The sequence below is a fragment of the Lepidochelys kempii genome, chromosome 2 (genome assembly GCF_965140285.1).
Source record: "Lepidochelys kempii isolate rLepKem1 chromosome 2, rLepKem1.hap1, whole genome shotgun sequence".
Taxonomy (NCBI): domain Eukaryota; kingdom Metazoa; phylum Chordata; order Testudines; family Cheloniidae; genus Lepidochelys; species Lepidochelys kempii.
The window spans coordinates 210,036,168-210,051,608 of NC_136381.1; positions in this window are offsets into that span (position 1 = coordinate 210,036,168).

A 15,441-nucleotide genomic window follows, 5' to 3' on the forward strand; every position below is an offset into this window, starting at 1 on the left:
ATTGGCCACGGCATCCATCTGGAAGCTGGTCACCTCCCCCGTATCAGGATTGCCCTGGCAGATCCTCAGCAGGGACTTCTCCTCTCACCACGAGTGGTCGCTCCACATGGAGGTGGCCTGCATGATCTTCCAGAGGTGGGGAACTCCCCAAGTAGATCTGTTTGCCACCAGGTAAAACAGAAAGTGCCATTGGTTTTGCTCCTGACAGGGCCTGAGCAAGGGCTCCCTCTCTGATGCCTTCCTCCAGTCGTGGGCCGAGGGTCTGATGTACGCATTCCCTCCGATCCCTCTGGTCAACTGGGTCCTAGTAAAGATCAAGAGGGACAAGGTACGGGTTATCATAATCGCCCCTGCATGGCCTCGCCAGCACTGGTTCGGCACGCTCATTAACATGTCGGTGGCCCCTCCCTGACCCCTTCCCTACTGCCCAGACCTGTTGTCACAGGATCACGATCGGCTCCTACACCCCAACCTCGAGTCTCTATACCTCTCGGCGTGGATGCTCCGTGGTTGAACCTGCTTGGAGGAGGTCCAGCAGGTCCGTCTTGGAAGTAGGAAGCCATCCACGAGACTAATTTACCTGGCCAAGTGGATGAGGTTTTCTCGCTGGGCGTCGGAACGCGGCATTTCTCCCAAGCGTTCTTCAGTGCAGTCCATCTTGGACTACTTACTGCACCTCAGAACCCAGGATCTGGTGCACTCTTCCATCAGAGTGCACCTTGTGGCCATCTCTGTGTTCCACCAGCCGATCCAAGGTCAGATGGTCTTTTCTCATGACATGACTGTCAGCTTCCTAAGGGGCCTTGAGAGGCTTTACCCGCAGGTACAGGCCCCTGTCCCGCAGTGGGACCTTAACCTGGTCCTCTCCAGACTCACTGGCCCGCCTTTCGAGCTGCTAGGCTCCTGCTCCCTTTTTCAACTTGTCCTGGAAGGTCACTTTCCTGGTGGCAGTGACGTCAGTGAGATGAGTCTCAGAGGTTAAGGCCTTGACCTCGGAACCGCCTTACACAATGTTATCAGGACAAGGTCCAGCTGTGGCCCCACCCAGCCTTCTTAATGAAGGTGGCTTCTTCCTTCCACATGAGCCAGGATGTATTCCTGCCTGTGTTCTGTCCCAAGCCGCACAAGACTGCTGAGGAGAGGCATCCACACTTGCTAGATATCCGGAGGGCCTTTCCTTTTTACCTGGAGAGTACCAAGCCTTTCCGTAAATTGACCCAGCTCTTCATCGCTGTGGCGGATAGGATGAAGGGCCTTCCAGTTTCTTCACAGAGGATTTCCATCTGGATCACCTCTTGCATAAAGACCTGTTATGAGTTAGCAAAGGTCCCGCCGCCACCAATCGTCAGGGCTCACTCGACTAGAGCACAGATGTTTTCGGTGGCCTTCCTGGCATACATCCCAATCCAGAACATCTGTAGAGCCACAATGTGGTCCTCAGTCCACACGTTCATGTCACATTATGCCATCCCTCAGCAGGCCAGAGACAATGCTGGGTTCACAGAGCTGTATTACAATCTGCGCAGCTGTGAACTCCTACCCGCCTCCACAGGAACTGCTGGGAGTCACCTAATGTGGAATGGACATGAGCAAGCACTCTAAGAAGAAACGACAGTTACCTTTCCATAACTGGTGTTCTTCGAGATGTGTTGCTCATGTCCATTCCATGACCCACCCTTCTTCCCCACTGTCGGAGTTTCTGGCAAGAAGGAACTGAGGGTGGAGGGAGCCAGAGGCTCCCCTTAACCACGCCATGTTGGCGCCACTCCAGAGGGTGCCAGAGCTGCTCCTCTACAGATACTGCTGAGGAAAAAACTTCCGGCCCCAGTGCACGTGGCGAGCACATACACCTAATGTGGAATGGACATGAGCAACACATCTCAAAGCACACCAGTTACGGAAAGGTAACTGTTTTTTATCAGCTAATCTTACAAAAGATCAATAAAACTCCTTCATCAAGGATTAGGACATATTCAGCTAGTTCAGTGGCTACCACATGGGCAATGAGAAAGTGTTTTATTACATGATGCAGACAGCAGCAACATGGCTGTCTATAAGGTGGATGTCTTTCACTTGTTGAATTTTGCAGTGTGCTATGCTTTCTTCATATTCCTATTTCTTCCTCTTATCTGTCCTCCATTTTTTTCTGCTTTCTGATTGCTAACAGTTTCTCTTCCTCCAGATTAACTCATTTTGTGTACGAGAATGGGGTAGGGGGAAGTTACCTCAAGAACCAGCTGCTGGTCTGGTATGCATTTAAAAATCCAGGGCACAACAATTGTCCGGCAATTATTTCTAAATTTGTCTTCTAACAAGAATCCAGCAGTCCTACAGACCCTGCCCTTTCAGTAAGAGTTGCCATGTATTGTAGCAGTTTCAGGTTGTGGGTTATACAGTGTGCAATGGTTTATTGTTCAGTAATTTCCAAGTATTTGTGTGACTCCTTGGGACTATTTCCAGCAGTTCCTCTTCCTCCAGACCAATGAGTTCTTATCATGGGAAGAGTAGTTTACAGGTCACAACACCATTATTCTGTCACCAGAGCCCTGTGCCTTCCAGAAATTGCTGCTGATACAGGGCTTGCTGCAGAAGTCTATGCCCTAATCAGTGCTTCATTTTGCCTGGGCATAGGCTCAAGTCAAGGAGTGGAGTGCAAATTACAAAAATGTTTCAGTCCTCTGCTGCAGGCATCCTCTCTTTCCTTTAAATACCAGGTGGACAGCATGATAGGGAGATAAGTCTACACTCACCCTCCTCCCTGCTTGATTATGTCTGGGTAGGCTAGGCATAGGCATATACGATAGCCCGACAGCCCAAAAACCTAGTCCAGATGACAAATATTATTTACTGCCCACTGGACAAGGTGCCTGCCTGCATTTAAGAATTCCACATGCATTTAATTAAGGATGGATGATAATTAAAGAATAGATTATTTGGAGTCCCTGATTCTAGGAGTCATGGCTGCAGCCCCAAATAACCACAGCACAATCCATAAATACCTCAGAATTTGTAGTAATAACCACTAAACCTGTTTATCCCTCACAGAATGAATGATTGCCTTCAAGACCATTCAACTGTGAAAAAACACTGAGTTTTTATATGCAATATGCAATTGCTTAATGCTGCAGTTAAGGCTGACCCTTCATATTTAAATAAGAGTGGTTATGCAGCAGTTCAATCCCTTCATACACTCAATGAACCAGCACTAACAAAGAGCAGATCACTTATCTGGGGGTCAGGGAGGAGGTAGGGCAGTTTTGTTTTTCTTACTCTGTTCTCTTTCCTCCCTAGTTCCATGGGTTGTTTCTTTTGCTGTCCCTCTCCTTTTCCCCTGCTACAGAGCACTTTTCACTTCCCTTATGCAGCTGCTCTACACACTTCACCCTGCTTCCTATGAACCTTCTTTCACTGCCTGTTTCCGATCTGTCTCCTCCATGGGTTGGGGGAGGGGGGAGTGGAGACTGCTGCCTTCATTCTGCTTCCTTAAGGTATCTCTTTCCATCCCAAATGTCACAGAACCTTCCAGAACATCAGTGCCAACATTCTGCCCCTTCTACTCACAACGGGGTCCCACTTGAAACATATTGCTTGTTGTCTGAATAGCAATACAAAGGAAAGATATCGCTGTTTGTACAGCATTTAGCACAACGGTGTCCTGGTCCCTGACTGGGGCTCCTAAGTGCTGCTATGGTAATACAAAAAATAAATACATTTGGGTGCACTCGTTAAAAGTTGACTGATCTATACATCCAGACAGCAGCAAAGAAGGAAAACTGGCATCTTGCCTCAGATTGTTAAAAGCTCCACACAGCTTTGAGGAATGGGTGATTTGCCTACCCTTCTATTGACTCCATTCCTTCTCGGACATGCAAGAAGAATAAACATGGAAGACGGGGTGTGCTCTCCCCAGACTACTGTATGGAGGTGTAACTGAGATGGGAAGCCAGTACTAGATTCAGTCAGTTGACGCACCCAGGGTTTTAAATGCAGGTTAGATCAGCTGCTTTGGTCTTGAGGGAAGGTAGCTAGAACAAATTTTATTTTAAAATACTCCATTCTGGTTACACACACAAATGGAGACAACCATATTTTCCTGTTTTTAACACAACATTCTAAATTGGAGATTTACACGGTCTTTGGACAAACCATGTGTAACTTACGTCTGTAGGAAGCTAGAAGAGGAAACACCCGGAACCCAAGAGTAGAAGTGTTTAGAAAGGAGAAAACAACAGGGACATGACAAAGACATATACAAAATAAAGAATGTGCAGAAAGTAAACTGTGTTCTATTCATCCTTTTTAATATTACAACAGTGCAGTGAAATTGAAATACAGCGATTTAAACTAAATATTAGGAAGTACTTTTTACAATAAATAGCTGAAATTCATTGCAACGATATATTAAAGCCAAGATCTTAACAGAGTACAAAAAGGGATTAGACATTGGTCTGGCTAATGAGAACAGGAGCTCAGGAGGTCTCGATTCAGTTCTTAGAAGTGCCACAGCCTACTTGCATAACCTTGGACAAGTCACTTAATCTCTCCTTGCCTCAAGTTCACAGATATAAAAATGGGGATAATATTTATTTTCTCCCACCTTTTACCTGTATTAATGATGAGTTCTTCAGGGCAGGGACAATGCCTAGCAAGCACAAGGGCCTCTACATTCTCCTGTAATATAAATAAGTTATATTAGACAAGATAAAATTTACAGAATTATAAACCCTCATGCTCCAGGACATAAAACAGCCTTTAACTAACCAGGATTAGGAAGAAACTTCCTTAGTGGGCAAGTTATTTTGTATTTATTCACGATGGGGTTCTCGCACCTTCTGAATCAACAAGCAATTTCACTATGAAACAGAATACTAGACTAGACGGACCGCTGGTCTGACACAACACGAGTGTTCCTGTGTTAAGGAAGAGTTAAGGCCTTTGCAGGAAAGCTGTAGGGGATTTTTCAGAGTCCTTCACTCTGGAGCTGGGATAAAGGGATGGGTTAGAATCTTCTCCTTTTCCCAGGTGATAGGAAATTAAGGAACACGGAATCCCACTTCCTTGTTGCAATTAGAGAGAAGGGACTGAGGCTTCATTTCCCATCCCAAGTTTAACACTGTTGATCTGGAGTAAGGGCTCCTAATTTCTGCCTCTGTACATATACCTGTCTTGCATTCCACAGTGAGCTGTAAATTGCACAGCCGATTGAAATGTATGGAAAGCCATTCAAACTCCGAGGTTTGTATTAAACTCAGTATCGCAGTGTTAGTTTAATGCTATTTTAATATTCAATATAATCTCCATTTTTAATGTGCCTTTTATGCTACCACAAGATTCAGCACCATGTGCAGAAATCAGGGGCCCTTGCTGCAGAATTTAGGGCTGATGTACCACAGAAAACATGGGGCACTGGCTATCATCAGTATTAATGGAAAACAAACCAATAATCCACACACCAAGCATTAAAGCCATCAGCACCACTAAAAAGTGGGAGCTAAAATGACACAACCACTCTCAGGTGCAATATGTAATTATCCACTCTCCACCCTCTTTCTCTCAATGAAAAATGTAACAGACAAAGATTTTAGATAGACAAACAAGGATTAAATAAGGGAGGATGGTAATACACACAGTTACTGGTAGATAATTCTCCCTTTGTTGTCTGACCCCTCTTTTTCTAGCTTTCAAAACAAGTCTGTGAATAATAGCTGGAACGGGGAGCAGCAAGAACAAGGAGGTGAACTTTTCTTGAGTGGCAGTTTGGAAAACTCTAATCAAAGTCAGCCTCGTGGAATGGGGATAGCTCGAGACAGCAGGGAGCTACAACGAGTGAAACTAGATCCATATCATTTATTGAAATTTAACATTTTAAAGGATGACTATCCCAGAAGGTGCCCTGACAACCATTAAAAACACAAGTCAAAACAAAGAAGCAGCAACTCCCTTAAACAGCAAGAACCCTTAACAAAACAGCCCCACCCCGAAGCTTTGGAGAAAAATACTTACTTTCCACCCACATCCCCAAAGGCTTGTTCAAATAAATGGACTATGCAGCGTGTCCTGAACGGCAATATATTTTGGAACTGTTTCAGACCTGGGGTGGGGGGAGGGGCTGATATAGTGCCCCTAAATCCATTGCCCTCTCTGCCTTAGAGGGAGCAGTGATATGTTTGTTGTACAGCATGTACAAACTGATGTTGAGGTACAGGGGTCTTCTGCTCATATTGACAGTTTTTATTTCATCAAGAAATTATTGCTCTAGAAGCTCTTACAGCCTTGTTTTGTCTAAGGAAACAAACAGATTTGGAGACTTGTAAAGAGTCTTTGTCAGGACTAAACATTTAAAAGTCCTCTTAACATCTAGACTCTGACGTTTATGGCGCAGAGCAGTTACTGGCCGAGGGAGAAAATAAAAATCTGATCCTCTCCAGATCTGTGGGGCAATAAATTCCCCAATAGGAAGTCTGGAGAAGCCTTAAACACAAGAATGGCCATACTGGGTCAGACCAATGGTCCACCTAACCCACCATCCTGTCTTCTGACAGTGGCCACTGCCAGATGTTTAGCTCTTTTGTCAAACATAGTAGGATTTTCTAGTGTAGACATAGCAGTAGTGTCACGATTTGTGAACTCAGTGTAAAAGTATAAATTACATGTACATTAGTGGTAGGAGCTAATCCCCAGAAGCCCTGTGTTTTCAAAGATACAGCGAAATATGTGATGTGGTCATTTCCAGCTGTGTAATATTACTGCACAGCTTATCTGAATTAATAACCTGCTTTGTGATGTTGGCTTTATTGAACCTCTAAGACTAGCTCTCTAGAGACTATGTGCATCATTTATACTGGGTTGGGATTCAGTTGTTTAGCAGGAGAGGAAATGCCGTAACAAATACAATTACTAATACTTAATATTTCCACAAGAAAGGGGGAAAATAGAGGTCTTAAATGAGGTGGGCAGGCAGACGGCTTTAGAGAAGTTGTTTCAGGCATTGCAATGGAGAAGGCTGTTGCATCTACACTGGTGAGATGAGCTGCAAATAGTGCCAGATACGTACATGGGAAGGGCAAGAACTGTCTCATCCTATCCTCACACAAACTTAAACATTTTTCTTGTTTTATTTCTCACTGCTCCATTGTGACTTTATTAACATGTTGGCTCCTCTCCCTCAATGATCAGGAGCTAGCTTAGTGGGCAACACCCACAAATGTAGTGCTGGAAGTCTAATTCTCCCAGCCTCTCCATTATGGAGATAGAGAATGTGGGGGAGGGGGATTTTTACTTTAGTTGTGACAGTGTCTCAGCACTGAGCTCCTAACTACTTGAGCTACTGTCTAGTGCTCATGTCATCACGGGAATGACTTCAGTCCCAGCTTCAACCTATCATTAGGAAATAGGAGCAAAGTACGTTCCAGCCCTAAATTAAATTTAAACTTTCTTACAAATTCAAAGAAAAGCCAGTTTTGCCCGGTATTCTTTTTATCTAAGCATCTGGTAATATTTACAGCCAGCCTTCTTCTCTCTAATTTGTTCACCCGGCCTCCCACCCCACCAAAAAGAATAAAAAGTCCTTATCAAACACTGCACACTGTTCAGAGGTGTGCTATGAAAACAAACAATAATGCCCCTCCATCCATTTCGTATGTCCTTTACCACTGTTCTCTGGAAGCAGAGGATGCTGGGAAACAGTTGCCGTTTCTGCTGCCCCCACAAGAGATACTGGCTGTGAGTGTTGGGAGACCCCACAAAATAGACTGTAGCAGATACAAACAAAAAAGAAGTTTGAAATTCGGCCATTTTATAGTAGGAATTTTATTTATGTAACCATGTGACCGTCCCCCCAAATCCACTTTAATCCAAAGTACTTGGATTCACCATTTCTACACACCTCAGGTTCCTTAAAAAAAAGGGAGGGGGGGCAAAAAGAAAGAGAAATTAATACTACATTTTAAATTGTATGTATGATCTATCCAAATTTGGGTAAAATACACTTTATATGTTACCCTCTCATACAAAAAAATCAAGGCCTCCATTACACTCTCTTTGATGAGACTATTTCACTGTCCATTCCCACAGACAAATTATCTGTATTATGTTGAGGATGGGGTGGGAAGAGGGCTTAAGAAAGAGGACAAGCAGCATGCAATAGGTGAAGCTGGGTTATCTACTTAATTTAAAATGGTTGACTGTAACCCTGCCCTGGGTAATGTTGGGTAAATCATTGAAGCCCAGAGCAGTTCAATTACTCCATCTGTAAACAGGGATAATACCTTTGTTAAAGAACTGAGATGTATGGATGTGTGCTATTGTACTCCTGTATATTAAGTCTTTTTGATAGCTGGGTGAGGAATGGAGTGGTGATCTATGGGTAGGTGCCCTTTGTCTCTCAGTCCACCTCAAACATCCCACTGAAAAAACTGAAAAGGGAGGATCGCTTCACAGGTGATCACAGAGTGCTCATTTGTTATTTACACAGGTGCGCATCATGCTTTGCAGGTAAATAAAAGCCAGGAATCCCTTCTAGTAATCCAGTGGCTCTGTCCTGTAAATACATATGACTCACGTGTACTCCTTTTGACTTCACTGGGACTTCTGTGCATAAAATTACTTGTTTGTTTGCAGGACATGAGGAGAAATTATACCAAGAAGCTTCAAGTTGTGAAAGAGCAGCTGTTCCCCATTGTGGGCTTTTTGTTTTGGTGAGCTTTTCTGCTTCTCCTTGTGCAGTCTCCTTTTTTCTTTGGTCTTATCTTATAAAAAAGGCAGAAAGGGAACAGCAGCCATTTGGAAGTCTTTCTGGAAAGATATTTCTTTATATTCTAAATGGAGAATTATTGTTATTGTTTAGGTTTAATGTGTGCTTTCTTCCTAGCATACTCCTTTCCAGTAGCTGATGTTTCTTCTTCGAGCGACTGCTCATGTGTATTTCACAATGGGTGAGCATGCTCGCCACATGCACCAGTGCGGGAAGTTTTTCCCCTAGCAGTACCCGTAGTGGGGAGCACCCCAGCAACCCCTAGAGCGGCGCCTCCATGGTGCGGTATAAGGGGAGCTCTGTGCTCCCCCCCCCTCAGTTCCTTCTTGCTGCCAGTGAAGGTGCGTCGGAACTGCTCTGCTCCAGCTTTGCTGTAGCTCGTCCCCAGAACTGCTTGGTCGTTCAGTGTTGGTACCTGTAGTTAGTTAGCTGTTTAGTTAGTTCAGTTAGTTAGAGTGCCCGGGCCAGGGCATGCCCCAGGCTTTAAGTCGTTCAACACTTGTAGTCGATCTATGCCAAGGAGTGACCTGCATGTGGACTGTCTGCGCTGTTTGGGAGAAGCCCATATCAGCAATCGTTGCAAGATCTGCAAGTCACTTAAGCCTCGGACCAAGAGAGAAAGGGACATTAGGCTCTGGGCCATTCTGATGGAGTCCACGCTGACCCTGACTCCAGTGCGCCGCTCTGAGTTGGCACGGGGCACTGTAGTGTCGCTGCGCAGCGACCCTCTGGTGCCATCAACCAGTCAGCACCGCTCCTCGTCCACGGGACACGCCAAGAAGGCTAGAAAGTCTCCTTCTTCGCAGTGGCACCAAAGTAAACCCAGGACAGAGGCTAGACCCATGTTGGGCAGTCCTTGACCCCCACCAGCCTCAAGGGCTCTGACTCAAGTCGAGTGGAGTAGCCCGGCCCATTCAGAGCAGGCCTCCCCGGATGTCCGGATGCCCTCCACACCAGAAGCCCTGCAGGCAGCCCGGGATGTTATGTCCATGCCAGTACCAGGAGCACCGCTGATGTCGGCTCCAAGCTCTATAGGCAAGCTGCCGCTGGGATCTCTGCAGTCGCCCCCAGCTCAGTATGGGTCTCAGTCTAGGGCAAGTTCCTGATGCCATTCGCCGCCCAGCAAAGTCAGGGCAAAATCCACATGGATCAATGTCAACTCCCACCAGACTAACATGGTCAAGGCCCGTGTCCTCCTGATTGTCCAGACATGGCCCAGGCAACATTGGTACGGGACCCTCACGGGCCTGGCAGTTGCTCCGCCGTGGCTGTTGCTGTTCCGCCCGGACCTGCTCTCCCAGGACTGGGGCCGTACCTCTTTCCCAAGCTAGCGGCTCTCTATCTCAGGGCGTGGCTGCTCAATGGTTAGGTAGGGAGGAAAGGACGTGCTCAGAAGGGGTTCAACGCATCCTCCTAGAAAGCAGGCGGCCCTCCACGCGCCACGCCTACTTGTCAAAGTGGTCCCGGTTCTCCAAATCGACGGACGAGTGGGGTGTTTCTCCGGTGACCACCCCGATCCATCTTATCCTGGACTATCTTCTCCACCTTAGAGCCCAGGGCCTGACGCCCTTGTCAGTCAAGGTGCACCTGGCAGCCATATCGGCCTTCCATCTGCCAGTGCAGGGTCTCACGGTATTCTCCCATGCTATGACTGGCTGGTGCCTCAAGGGGTTGGACCGTCTTTTTCTGTATGCTAGGCCCCCGCTCCCGCAGTGGGACCTGAACCTGGTGTTGGCCCATCTCACGGGGGCCCCCATTTGAGCCGCTAGCCACGTGCTCCTGGTCCCACCTCTCATGGAAAGTGGCCTTCCTGGTTGCGATCGTGTTGGCCGGGTGGGTCTCGGAGCTCAGGGCCCTGACCTCGGAGCCTCCATACACGTTTTTTCATAAGGACAAGGTCCAGCTCCGCCCACACCCTGCATTTCTCCTGAAGGTGGTCTCCACCTATCACATGGGTCAGGACATTTTTCTGCCAGTCCTCTGCCCCAAGCCCCACGTGTCCAGTGAGGAGCACTGTCTCCACACGCTCGATGTGCGACGGGCTCTGGCTTTCTACCTTGAGTGAACCAAGCAGTTCAGAAAGTCCTTGCAACTGTTCATCACCTCGGCTGAGTGCATGAGAGGTTGGTCGATCTCCACTCAGCAGCTCTCCAACTGGATCACTTCGTGCATCCGTACCTGTTATGGTCTGGCAGGTAACCCCTGCCACCGATTGTGAAAACTCACTCAACTCGAGTGCAAGCCTCGTCGGCTGCCTTCTTGGCCCACGTCCCCATCAAGGACATTTGTAAGGCTTCCACGTGGTCTTCGGTTCACCTCGCACTATGCGATTGTCTCCCAAACCAGGAATGACACTGGGTTCATAGAATCATAGAATATCAGGGTTGGAAGGGACCCCAGAAGGTCATCTAGTCCAACCCCCTGCTCAAAGCAGGACCAATTCCCAGTTAAATCATCCCAGCCAGGGCTTTGTCAAGCCTGACCTTAAAAACCTCTAAGGAAGGAGATTCTACCACCTCCCTAGGTAACGCATTCCAGTGTTTCACCACCCTCTTAGTGAAAAAGTTTTTCCTAATATCCAATCTAAACCTCCCCCACTGCAACTTGAGACCATTACTCCTCGTTCTGTCATCTGCTACCATTGAGAACAGTCTAGAGCCATCCTCTTTGGAACCCCCTTTCAGGTAGTTGAAAGCAGCTATTAAATCCCCCCTCATTCTTCTCTTCTGCAGGCTAAACAATCCCAGCTCCCTCAGCCTCTCCTCATAAATCATGTGTTCCAGTCCCCTAATCATTTTTGTTGCCCAGGGCTGTCCTCTGTCCCAAGAATTTGTGAACTCCTACCCACCTCTAACAGATATAGCTTCGAATCACCTATTGTGGCATACACATGAGTAATCACTTGAAGAAGAAAAGACAGTTACCTTTTCCATAACTGGTGTTCTTCAAGATGTGTTGCTCATGTCTATTCCACATCCCGCCCTCCTTCCCCTCTGTCGGAACTGTCGGGCAAGAAGGAACTGAGGATGGGGGGAGTGCACAGCTCCCCATATATCACGCCATGGAGGCGCCACTCTGGGGGTCGCTGGGGCACTCCCCTTACAGATACTGCTGGGGGAAAACTTCCAGCACTGGTGCACGTGGCGAGCACGCACACCTATTATGGAATAGATGTGAGCAACACATCTCGAAGAACACCAGTTATGGGAAAGGTAACTGTCTTTTTAAATCTGGGAGAGACAACCAGATGCAACCCTAAAATGGCCATTTTGCAGCTGACTGCTTCCCTACCCTTCTAGCTAGTATGTGTTTTGGTTGCTGTTACATTTTCACCTAGCTTTTCCTTTTACTCAGTCCTGTGGTTACAGACTTACCTAATATGTTTTATACCTGTAAAATACTGCTCATTGAGGGAGGATTTGCATGCTGCACTCTCTCAGGTTTGTGAGTGACTTTCAAATGTAACTCCTCAGAGATTAATCTGGTTTGGAGGTGAAAAAGCAATGGTTCTCCAGGGTAAGATCTGAATCAAAAAGGAATAGCAGCACCAATCTTCCAACTAGGCTTTGATGGGGGAAAAAAACACTCTTGGCTACTGCTGCTATCAGAATAGCCAACAACAGCCACATCATAACACTTAGCTAAAAGGGAAAGATAAACCTCCTCAAGCAAGAAGGCTGATAACACCTTCCACCAACTCCTGTGGTTGAGCCTGGATAGCTAGCAATAATCTAGGTTCAGTCTCAGCCAAGAAATGAGAAAGTCCATCACGCACGCTGTTTGGGCTGAATGAAATGGCAATATAGAGGCAAGTGTCAATCATATAATGGAAATATTCAGTCTCCCCTACTAGCTTCACACTGAGCAGGAGAGGTGCCAGAATGGAATCCTGCCCACATAAGAAATCCCTCAGGACTGAAGAGCAATTAGGGCATTGATCTAATACCATTCTCTGGACCCTCTGGGAAAGAAATTGAACTTACGTACTGTTGTCTCCTTTTGTTTTCCATGTCTGCCCCTTTGCTTCACACAAGCCACATTCCTTACTACCCCCCTTTTAGCCTCCTACTGCACAGAGCCTTACTCCTGGAATCCACTCACTGTATCAGTATTAGCAACAATGGTACCAAAGGGAGTTAAAAGAATCAGAATGGCCACTTGATCTTTGTTCGGTGCCAGAAAACAACTGACCAACAGGACCAGTGCATACTCCATGCTCAAGAATTAAACCAGGCTAGTAGGGGTCCAGAAACTCTGAAGATTCCAATCACTGCCAAAGTTGCCTTCCAACACCCTTCTCAATAACTTCTTCTCAGAAAGAAAGGTGAGCGACAGCTGCAGTTGTCAAGATAATACTTATATAGCCATTTCTTAACAACTGCTCATTTAAGGGCTGCTGCCACTTTGCTTTCCAAAAGAGAAGCATTGATAATCTCTATGCAGACTCTTCCCACAATCTTTTACCAATCAGGAAGATCATGGGTCAAAATGTCAAGTCTCAACTCAGCCCTGCCAAGAACTTCCGGAACTTCACAGAATGTAATAGATCAGACGTAAGCAGGGAAGCCTGCATTTGTACCTCCTTCCACTATGGTAATGCATTGCCTCCACAAAAAGGGTCAATGCAATCTGAATCAGAATCTTCTTATATACAAAGTGGTTAGAAAATTCCCCCTATGAGAGAAATGGAGGGTACATGTTGTTGTTTAGAGATGGGATAGAGAAAGAAACAGACAAGATTTGGTGACAGGACGGATGTATGGGAAGAGGAACTGAACACTACACTAAGATTGTGAGCCTGAGTGACTGGAAGGATAATGGAATATGATGTGCATAAAGAAAGAAGGGAGATGGTAGAAAGGAGTTCAATTTTTGCTATGCTGAGAGTTGGTGTTGGGACATCCAGGGGGAGATGGAGACTCAGACATGTGAGACTGAAGGTAGGGATACACGGTAGTTGGGAAGATCAGAGGTAGGTTTGGAAGTCATCAGTACAGATGAAGGCATGAGAAAAGAGGAGGCTATCCAAAGGTTAAAGTAAACAGAGGGGACAGGGATCTCAACAGATTGTGGAGAGGGGGTATAGTAACATTTGGAGGAGGAGGACCAGGAGCAGGGCTGTCCCTAGCTATTTTGGTGCCCTATGCAGCCCGCCCCGTGGGTGGGCTGTTTGGGGCCCCAGGCCTCCGTGGGTGGGAGCAGGGGAGCCCTGCCCCAGGCCTCTGCGGGGGGGCTGTGTGGGGCCCCGCCCAAGGCCTCCACTGGGTGTGTGTGGCCCCAGGCCTCCATGGGGGAAGGGGGCTGGCCACTTCCTGCGGGAAGTGGAGTGACCTGGCCCCAATCCTGCTCCACTCCCCTGGCTCCGAGCTGCGCTGCCGGCGAGTGGTTTCCCTCTCCCCCCCAAGCTTGGGAGCCAGGGGAGCGGAGCAGGCTGAGGCCAGGTCGCTCCACTTACCACACCGTGAGTACAGGGCCTGGCTGCAATCTTCAAGGGAGTGGGGTGGGGGGGCTGGGGCGGAGCAGAGGTGGGAAGAGGCGGGGCTGGGGCAGGAAGAGGCGGGGCGGAGGCCTAGGGAAAAGCCGGAGTAGGGTCTGGAGCAGCACGCAGCTGCGCAGGGCATCAGGAAATTTGGTGCCCCAAATTTCCTGGTGCCCTACGCACTTGTGTGCTTCGCGTATGGGTAAGGATGGCCCTGAGCAGGAGACTCAGGACAGTTCAGAATCACGGCAATCTGAAGACAGGAATGGTAGATTATGGAGATTTTGGACTCTTCCTTGTTCACTGAGGATGGTGAATGGACTGAGGGAGATGAAAGCACAGAAAAGGTTATCAGTTTTGGTCAGGAGGTCACTGGTGACTTTGGTACAAAGAGTTTCAGTGGAGCATCTGGCACAGAAACTGAATTGCTAGGCACACATGCCAGAACAGAAAGCAGAAATGTGCTTATGGATCTCTGAGACAGTGTGGAAAAAGGAAATAGAGTGATAGTTGGATGAGCAAATAAGGGGAGGTGAAAGAAGAAGCTTTTTAGGATAAGAGCTACAAGAGATTAGATGACGGCTGAAGGAAAGGAGCCAGGTGAAAGAAGTTGAGAATAAAGGAAAAGATGAGGGAGAAAGTGAGTCAGAAAATGAGAGGTGATAAAAGAATAGGCTGAGGAATAAGAAACTGAGAGTAAGAGAGGTCTCTCAGGGTCAGGAAAACTCCAGCTAGAAAGAATCAATTTTTCCTGAAAGAAACTGGCAAGATCCTGGCTAAAATAGGGAAGTATCATGGATATTGAGTTTAGGAGTCAAAAACAGAAAAGAGTTATATGGGGTTGAAACCACAGGAGGCAGACAGGAAAAAGTGAAGTTGCTGAAGCAGGAAGATAAAGTGGGGGTGGAAAGAACAAGTCTGTAGTGCAAATCACATACAGTCCCTTGATTTTATAGGAAGGAGTTCTGTAACTCACGAAGAAAGCCAGTGGAATTGGATGCAAGAGGAAAATGAAGGAGGTCTCTTGGACTCTCTCTGAAGCTAATACTCTGTGCTCTGGCTTCCCTATTTATTAGTGGAAACATCACACTATCTTTCTAGCAAATCTCACTGCTATCATGCAGTCTCACCAACTCAATGAGCAAACCTGAGTGGCACTCTGATCCCACACTCCAGGTCATAATGCCCAGAGCAGGGAGCGAGGCCCAAC